Here is an 8,520-nt window from a genome sequence, read left to right on the forward strand (position 1 = left end):
CCTGATCACCATGGGTGCTTAACCTATTTAACAATCTCCTATGCGGCACCTTGTCAAAGGCCTTCTGGAAATCTAAATAAATCACGTCCACTGATTCTCCTCTGTCTAACTTCCTTGTTACCTCCTCAAAGAACTCCAACAGATTTTCAGGCATGGGGCATCATTCTCCGACCCCCCGCCGGGTTGGAGCATCGCCGGGGGCTGCCGTGAATCCCGCCCCCGCCAGTTGCCGAAGTCTCCGGTACCGGATATTCGGCGGGGGCGGGAATCGGGCCGCGCCAGTTAGCGGAGGCCCCCGCTCGATTCTCCGGCCTGAATGGGCCGAAGTCCCGCCGATAAATTGCCTGTCCCGCCAGCGTAAATTAAAGTATCTATTTACCGGCGGGACAAGGCGGCGCGGGCGGGCTCCGGGATCCTGGGGGGGGCGCGGGGCGATCTGACCCCGGGGGGTGCCCCCACGGTGGCCTGGCCCGCAATCGGGGCCCACCGATCCGCGGGCGGGCCTGTGCCGTGGGGGCACTCTTTCCCTTCCGCCTCCGCTACGGTCTCCACCATGGCGGAGGCGGAAGAGACTCCCTCCACTGCGCATGCGCGGGAAACTGTCAGCGGCCGCTGACGCTCCCACGCATGCGCCGCCCGGAGATGTCATTTCCGCGCCAGCTGGTGGGGCAACAAAGGCCGTTTTCGCCAGCTGGCGGGGCGGAAATTCCTCCGGCGTCGGCCTAGCCCCTCAATGTTGGGGCTCGGCCCCCAAAGATGCGGAGCATTCCGCACCTTTGGGGCGGCGCAATGCCCGTCTGATTGGCGCCGTTTTGGGCGCCAGTCGGCGGACATCGCGCCGTTTCGGGAGAATTTCGGCCATGATGTGCAGGGTGCTGGGTGTGGCGATGGTTCCGAGTCCGGAGGTGGCGATATTTGATGTGTCAGAAGACCCCGGAGTCCAGCGAGGGAGAGAAGCCGATGTACTGGCTTTTGCCTTCCAGAGATGGATTTTGTTGGGCTGGAGGGGCTCGGAGCCACCGAAAGCAGCGGTGTGGGTGAGCAGGCAGAATTCCTGAGGTTGGAAAAGTTAAGTTCGCTCTGCGGGGGTCGGTAGAGGGGTTTGCCCGGAGGTGGAAACCGTTCATCGATTTCTTCAAGGAGGATTGAGGAGTCAGCAAAGTGGTGGGGGGGGGGGGGTTCTTGGGGCGGGTAAGAGAGTTAAAATGGGGAAGGTGGGACATGGCAGGGGGGCGGTATCAGGAGGGCTGGAAGGTTGTGGTTGTTTATTGAGTTGATGCGTTGTTCTGATATTCTGTACATATTTGTTAAATACCTTGAATAAAAATATTTTTAAAAAGGAATTTAATTAGAGTTTTCTATTCTCCTTACAAACCATGGGCACGGTCAAAATAAATTGAGTCCGTTCTGGGCAGGATAAGGTAGGCCAATCCGGGCACTTGCTGGGAACAATCCCACTATCTAACACGGCACGGTAGCACAGTGGTTAGCACTGTTGCTTCACAGCACCAGGGTCCCAGGTTCGATTCCCGGCTTGGGTCACTGTCTGTGCGGAGTCTGCACATTCTCCCCGTGTCTGTGTGGGTTTCCTCCGGGTGCTCCAGTTTCCTCCCACAAGTCCCGAAAGACGTGCTGTTAGGTGAATTGGACATTCTGAATTCTCCCTCCGTGTACCTAAACAGGCGCCGGAATAGATATAATGCACCTTATAATAAAGAACAGATTACAATCTCGAATGCTGATTTAAGGTTGAGTTAAACAAAGAAGCAGACATGCTTTCACACATACTCTGACAGTGTTCCAGGTTCAGACCATGCAGCCTTTACTCAAAGGGGCTGTTTAGCACAGGGCTAAATCACTGGCTTTGAAAGCAGACCAAGGCAGGCCGGCAGCACGGTTCAATTCCCGTAACAGCCTTCCCGAACAGGCGCTGGAATGTGGCGACGAGGGGCTTTTCACAGTAACTTCATTTGAAGCCTACTTGTGACAATAAGCAATTTTAATTTCATTTCATTTTCAACTACCCACATGTAACCTTGGCCTCACTCCAGAGAGTGACACAGGAAGCAATGGGTGCACATGCAGCGTGTAGCTCGGTGTTACATTTATTTGCAATGCAACTAGGGACCTGGAAACAGATGTAACCAGCAGCCTTTGTCGCTCCTTCAGAAGATTTGAGTTTTTTTCCCCATATCTGTTCACTTAATCAACAGCCTAAAGCATTCTATTGCCACAGTTCAATTATCGCTACAGTCTACATCAGCGACATTGCTATTATGCGTAGCAGGGTACAGAAAATGGCAATAAGAACTTCCTGCTGTACAACTTACTACACAGTCAGACAAGTGGAACAAACACTCAATAATCCTTACATTTTCTAAGGAGACAGTTACTAAGGGCAGCACGGTGGTGCAGTGGTAGCATTGCAGTCTCACGGCGCCGAGGTCCCAGGTTCGATTCTGGGTCACTTTCCGTGTGGAGTTTGCACATTCTCCCCGTGTTTGCGTGGGTTTCGCCACCACAACCCAAAGATGTGAAGGGTAGGTGGATTGGCCACGCTAAATTGCCCCTTAATTGGAAAAAATGAGACAGTTACTAACACTATATGGTGCAACCATCTCTGAAATACAGTTGCCACTGATGTGCAATAAATGCGAGGAATGGGACAGATTGCAATCCATTTAAGTGTTTAAATTAAGGAATTAGATAAATCAACAGATCATACTTTAAAGTAGAATGAATGAGTTTTGTTCCAAATGTTTTGCAGGTTCAGGAGCATGGTACTTGTATCTTAAGTATTGTACTGACAACTTAAGTTGCATTGTGACTGCAATTGTTCCAATCTTCTTACTGCAGGGCAATATTGAATTGAGTGCTATTTCACACAGAATGCTCAGTTTGGATTCCCTTATCGTCACAAATTGTAATCATGTTCCCTGAGCTTCTGTTTTAAGGGTTGTCCATTTAGCTTCTCAGTGTCAAACGAAAGGTCAGCTTACCTCCACACGAGAACCTTCACAACTGACTCAGAAGTTCCAAGAAAGTTAAATTTGAATATTTTCTTTGTGGTATGAAACTCGGCACTGTGGAGGAGAAAATAGATTTGGGTGTCCATGTACACAAATTACTAAAATTTCTAATGCAAAGATACAAAAAGTAATCAAAAGCCGGATGGAATATTGGCTTTTATCTAGCGGCTACAGTACAAAGGAGTGGAACAGATGCTTCAATTGAGCAGAGTTTGATCAGATTCCATCTGATTTACAAGGTTCAGCTTCGGGCTCCTAATCTCAGGATCAATATATTAGTTTCGGATATAGTTCAAATTTACCGGAATAAAATGTGGGTTTGAAGAGATAATTGCATAAACTTGATTGTATTCCTTTGAATTTATAAGATTGATAGATCAGTGTTACAATCCTCGTACTGATCAATAACTTTAAACAAAGAGATTAATTTCCTGGTGACACTCTGGAAAAAAAAAACCAAAGGACAAGATTTTACGTTTTAAGATTTTTACTGCAACAAACAAATTACAACCAAAAGAGATTAAACATTACCCAACTCAACTAATCCACCAACAAAAGACAAGTAACCTTTGCATTAACTAATTAACGCAACTGAGTTACATCTTACAACCCTTTTTTCTGTAGCCTGCACTTCTGGGAGATGAAGAACATTAGAAGAACAAGTCCCATGTTATGTCATGTTATGTTATGTCAAGATTTCCAAAAAGCTCACAATTGCCCACCCCTAGTCCCCCCCCATCCCCCCCGCACCTCCCCCACCCTCCCATGGCGACCCACCCTTGCGGAGGGTTCCCCCACTCCTCGCCGAGCACTGGGGTGGCAAGCCCAGCGCCCCCAGTCTCTTTGCCTGTGCGCAAAGATTGCTGCTCCCCTCATCGGCTCCCCAGGGAAACCCTTCCGTCAGGTTCATGTTTATAAAAAGGAGTACTCATCGGCGCTAGCGTGAGCACTTGGTGGGGAGGCCAGTAAATGACAGGAAGCTATTGGATAACAGATGGCCCTCGTTTATTGTATGGAAATGAGTCTTAAGTGGTGATAATTGGTTTCTCACCTCGCTACGGCGGGATTCCGAAGTCGCCTATGGGAGCGGGCCGCTTGCAAACTGTTGGCGCCTGGCACGGTTCCCATTTTTGGCCTCACTTGCTATTCACCGGCCTTGTTACACTTGAGTGCAAGTGTAACGAGGCAGGAAGATCGAGCCCATTAGTTCAAGTTTTTGCTTCTTTTTAGTTGAAATACATGTTACTAATATTGTGCTTCTTGCTTTGTGATAACATGCCATTCCACAACATACAATTTTGTAATTAAGGTTACGCCTAATTGCAAGCCACAAGTATTTTAGTGAATTGTTACACATAATGGGTTGAATTCTCTCATCCTGGCCGCGGCAGATTTTGTGGCAGGCGGGAGTGGAGGATCAAGCAGAAGCATAAAAGTTGAATTCTCGCCAGCATAAAATCACATTGCAATTCTCCCAAAGGTTAATGGCAGGTTGGTCTTCCCACTGGCTGGTGGCGTGAACTCCATTTGCATCTCATGAATGCTCAGTAAAATAGCTGTCCGCCAGCTTCCTGCCAGGCCTTCCAATTGTATGCTGCGCCAGCGTGAAATTACATCAGTCTACAACCCGATCGATTAAGACAGGCATGCACAAGGAAGTCCCCAGTTCGCAAGACACTTTCAGGTGAGTGCAGCCAAGCCAACTTGCCACAGTGCTGCCCTGCTCCTGATGTGCTGTTCACCACTCTGCCAGGGCGGACTGATTGCTGTCCCCCATTTCCATGCCCAGCCGGTCATGGACAGCATCGTGCTGCTGGACACATGGCCCCTCCTTTGTCACCGAATCCGATAAGTACCACGCCCGCGATTAGGGAGTACAGGGAATTCCTTCAACTGCGGTGTCAGACATCAGTGTCTTTCTGGACAGCACTGTGCCACGGGACTCATGCAGTCACACATACAAATATTTGAAGTTCGAACAGGAGTGGGGTGTGAGGAGAGGCCAGGGGGCATTAGGGGGGGGGGGGATGCAATGTTGAAGGAAGGCTGTGCAAGAAGGGGTGGAAAGCAGACACTAAAGAGGCAATGTGGAAGGAGGACTTTGTGGGAGAAAACCAGAGCACCCGGAGGGAACCCACGCAGACACGAGAAGAACGTTCAGACTCAGCACAGACAGTGACCCAAGCCGGGAATCAAACCCGTATCCCTGGTGCTTGAAACAAGTGCTATCCACTGTGCTACCGTGACCTTTGTTGACACAATGGGCCGAATGGCCTCCTCTATGCCATAAAGATCTATAGATCTATGAAAACATTATATACCTGTAGGGATATCAGACTGTTGTAAAGAGAGGTTGAAGATGTCTGCGAATACCTCCGACAGCTGATCCGCGCTAGACCTGAGTGCTCGTCCGGGTATCCCAACCGGGCCAGTGGCTTTCCGTGGGTTGACCTTCGAGAAGGCTGCTCTGACCTCAGATACAAATTCACCCGAGGCTTCTGACGTGGAGGGAGGCTCTCGCTGACCTCTTGCTCAAAGCATGCACAGATTGCGTTGAGCTCATCAGGGAGGAGTGCGTTAGAGCTGGCGATTTTACATGCCTTCATCTAAGTGTTCCCCCGGCTGCGGATGTGACTCCAGGATGGTGCCTTGCCTCCCTAGTGACAGTGTCAAGGATGTCACTAAACAGTTGCAGGGCATTCTGAAGAGGGAGAGCGAACAGTCAGAGGTCGTAGTACACATTGGTACCAAAGGCAAAGGTAGGAAGAGGGATGAGGTCCTTCAGCAAAAATTAGGGAGCTAGGCAGCAGATTGAATAACAGGACCTCAAATTTTGTAATCTCTGGTGCCCACGTACTCCAGAAATATGAGGATAGAGCAGATGAATGCATAGCTGCAGTGATGGTATCGGCAGGAGGGCTTTAGTTTCTTGGATCACTGGGTCCATTTCTGGGAAGGCGGGACATGTACACGTCAGACAGGTGAACGGGAATGGGACCAATATGCTTGCAGGGAGGTTTGCTAGTGCTGTTGGTGGGGGGTTAAACTAATTTGACAGGGTTATGGGATACTGAATGGAGGTAGAGTGGAGAGTGATGCACAGCCAAATATAAAATAAAACCTAATCACTCTGGAAGGCAAAGATGAACATGTTAAGGCAGAAGGAAATATGGCAAGGCTGGATGGCATTCATTTTAATGCAAGGCGTCTTACGGTAAGGCAGATTAATTGAGGGTGTTGTTTAACACATGGGAATATGAGATAATTGCTATCACAGAGACATGGTTGTGGGAGGGGCCGGACATGCAGTTCAATATTCCGTGATTTTCAGGCGAGACGGGGGCGGGGTGGTATAAAAGAGGAGGTGATGTCACAATATTGATCAAAGAGTCAATTACTGCAGTGGGAGGGATGATAGCAGGCTCGTCAATTGAGGCCATATGGGTAGAACTTAAAAACGACAAGGGAACAATTGTTTTGCTGGAAGCATACTATGGGTCCCCAAAATGAGGAAGAGATAGTAGGGCAGCTATGTCGGCAAATTGCAGAGAAGTGTAAAAATATTAGGACAATAATAGTAGGGGCTTTTAACTTCCCCAATATTTACTGATATAGTCCAAGTGTGAAAGGCTTAGAGGGGGCAGAATTCTTAAAGAGCATCCAGGAGAGGTTTTTGAGCTTGCACAGAGAAAGTCCTATGAGAGAGAGCGGTATTGGATCTAATTTTAGGGAATTGAGCCAGACGGGTAGCAGAAATGTCAGTGGGGAGCATTTTGGCAATAGTGACCATAGCGCAGTAAACATTAAGGTAGTTGTGGAAAAGTACAAGGATGGATAGGTTCCAATTAGGGGAAGACCGATTTTAATATAATAAGACAGGATCTGGCGAAAGCAGACTGGGTGCAGCTACTTGTAGGAAAATCCACAACAGAACAGTAGGAGTCATTCAAGACGGAAGGAGAGCACAGGGCCAAAATGTTCCCGTAAAGGTAAGGGGTGGTAGTGAATGTTTGTAGGGTGGTGGAGCTCAGTAAGAAAAGTGATAACAGAAACAATGAGTTGGCTGATTTATAAGTAAATAGAGGAGAATCATATCAATAGTAACAGGTAATGCAGAGGAAATAGAGAGGGAGGAACTTAGAACAATCATCATCGATATGGAAAAATTATTAAACAAACTATTGGATTGAAGGCAGACAGGTCCCCAGGGCCTGATGGCCTACATCCTAAGCTGCTCAAGGATGTGGCAGTGGAGATAGTGGATCCATTGGTTGTAATATTTATATTTATAATAGGGACTGGTTTAGCACAGTGGGCTAAACAGCTGACTTGTAATGCAGAACAAGGCCAGCAGGGTTCAATTCCCGTACCGGCCTCCCCAAACAGGCACCGGAATGTGGTGACTAGGGGCTTTTCACAGTAACTTCATTGAAGTCTACTTGTGATGATAAGCGATTATTATTGTAATATTCCAAAGTTCCCTGGATGAGAGAGAGGTTCCAGCGGGTTGGAATAATGTAACACCCTTATTCAAAAAGAGAGGGAGGCAGAAAGTAGGAAACTATAGACTAGTTGGTTTAACATCGGTCGCTGGGAAATTGTTAGAATCCATTATTAAAGAAGTAAAAACAGGATGTTTGGAAAGTCAAAAAGCAATCCATCAGAGCCAGCACGATTTTATGAAGAGCAAATCATGTGTGACTAATTTGCTAGAGTTCTTCAAAGATGCAACAAGCCAAGTGGATATTGGGAGTCCTATAGATGTAATATATCTGGACTTCCAGAAGGCCTTTGATGAGGTGTCGCATAAAAGGTTAATACACAAAGTAAGATCACATGGGATTGGGTAATTTATTAGCTTGGATAGAAGACTGGCTGACTGACAGAAGGTAGAGAGTCAGGATGAATGGGTCTTTTTCTGGTTGGCAGGATGTAACTAGTGGGGTGCCATAGGGACTGGTCTTCAGGCCTCAACAATTCACAATCTAAATAAATAACTTGGATACAGGGATAGAAGGCACTACAGCCAAATTTGCAAAATACTCTAAAATAGCTTGAATAGTAAGTTGCAATGAGAGAATAAGGAATTTACATATGGATATAGATCGGTTAGGTGAGCGGGCCAAAATTTTGCAGATTGAATTTAACGTGGATAAATGTGAGATTATCCATTTTGGTCGAAAAACATAGAAAGGCAACTTATTATCTAAATAGAGAGAAACTTCCGTGCTTCAATGTAGAGGGATCTGGGTATCTTTGTGCATGAATCGCCGAAAACCAGCATGCAGGTACAGCAGGTAGTAAGGAAGGCAAATGGAATTTTGGCCATTTTGTTAAAGGGATAGCGTATAAAAGGTGGGAAGTGTTGCTGCAACTGTATAAGGCATTGGTGAGATCGCACCGGGAGTATTGTGCACAGTATTGATCCCCTTATTTGAGGAGGGATGTGATTGTATTAGAGGCGGTTCAGAGGAGGTCCACTGGATTGATT

The 8,520-nt window shown here is 47.3% G+C and overlaps 1 long non-coding RNA gene across 1 annotated transcript; it reads right to left on the bottom strand.

Annotated features, from left to right (window-relative positions):
- Positions 1-1,379: 1,379 nt before the first annotated feature.
- Positions 1,380-5,676, bottom strand: LOC140421312 (uncharacterized). The gene is made up of 4 exons (XR_011946710.1): positions 5,403-5,676; positions 3,000-3,083; positions 2,373-2,569; positions 1,380-1,674 (listed from the first exon to the last, which is right to left on the bottom strand). It is a non-coding gene; the product is annotated as an uncharacterized lncRNA (long non-coding RNA).
- Between the last annotated feature and the right edge of the window lie 2,844 nt (positions 5,677-8,520).

Source organism: Scyliorhinus torazame, chromosome 5, assembly GCF_047496885.1.
Source record: "Scyliorhinus torazame isolate Kashiwa2021f chromosome 5, sScyTor2.1, whole genome shotgun sequence".
NCBI lineage: Eukaryota > Metazoa > Chordata > Chondrichthyes > Carcharhiniformes > Scyliorhinidae > Scyliorhinus > Scyliorhinus torazame.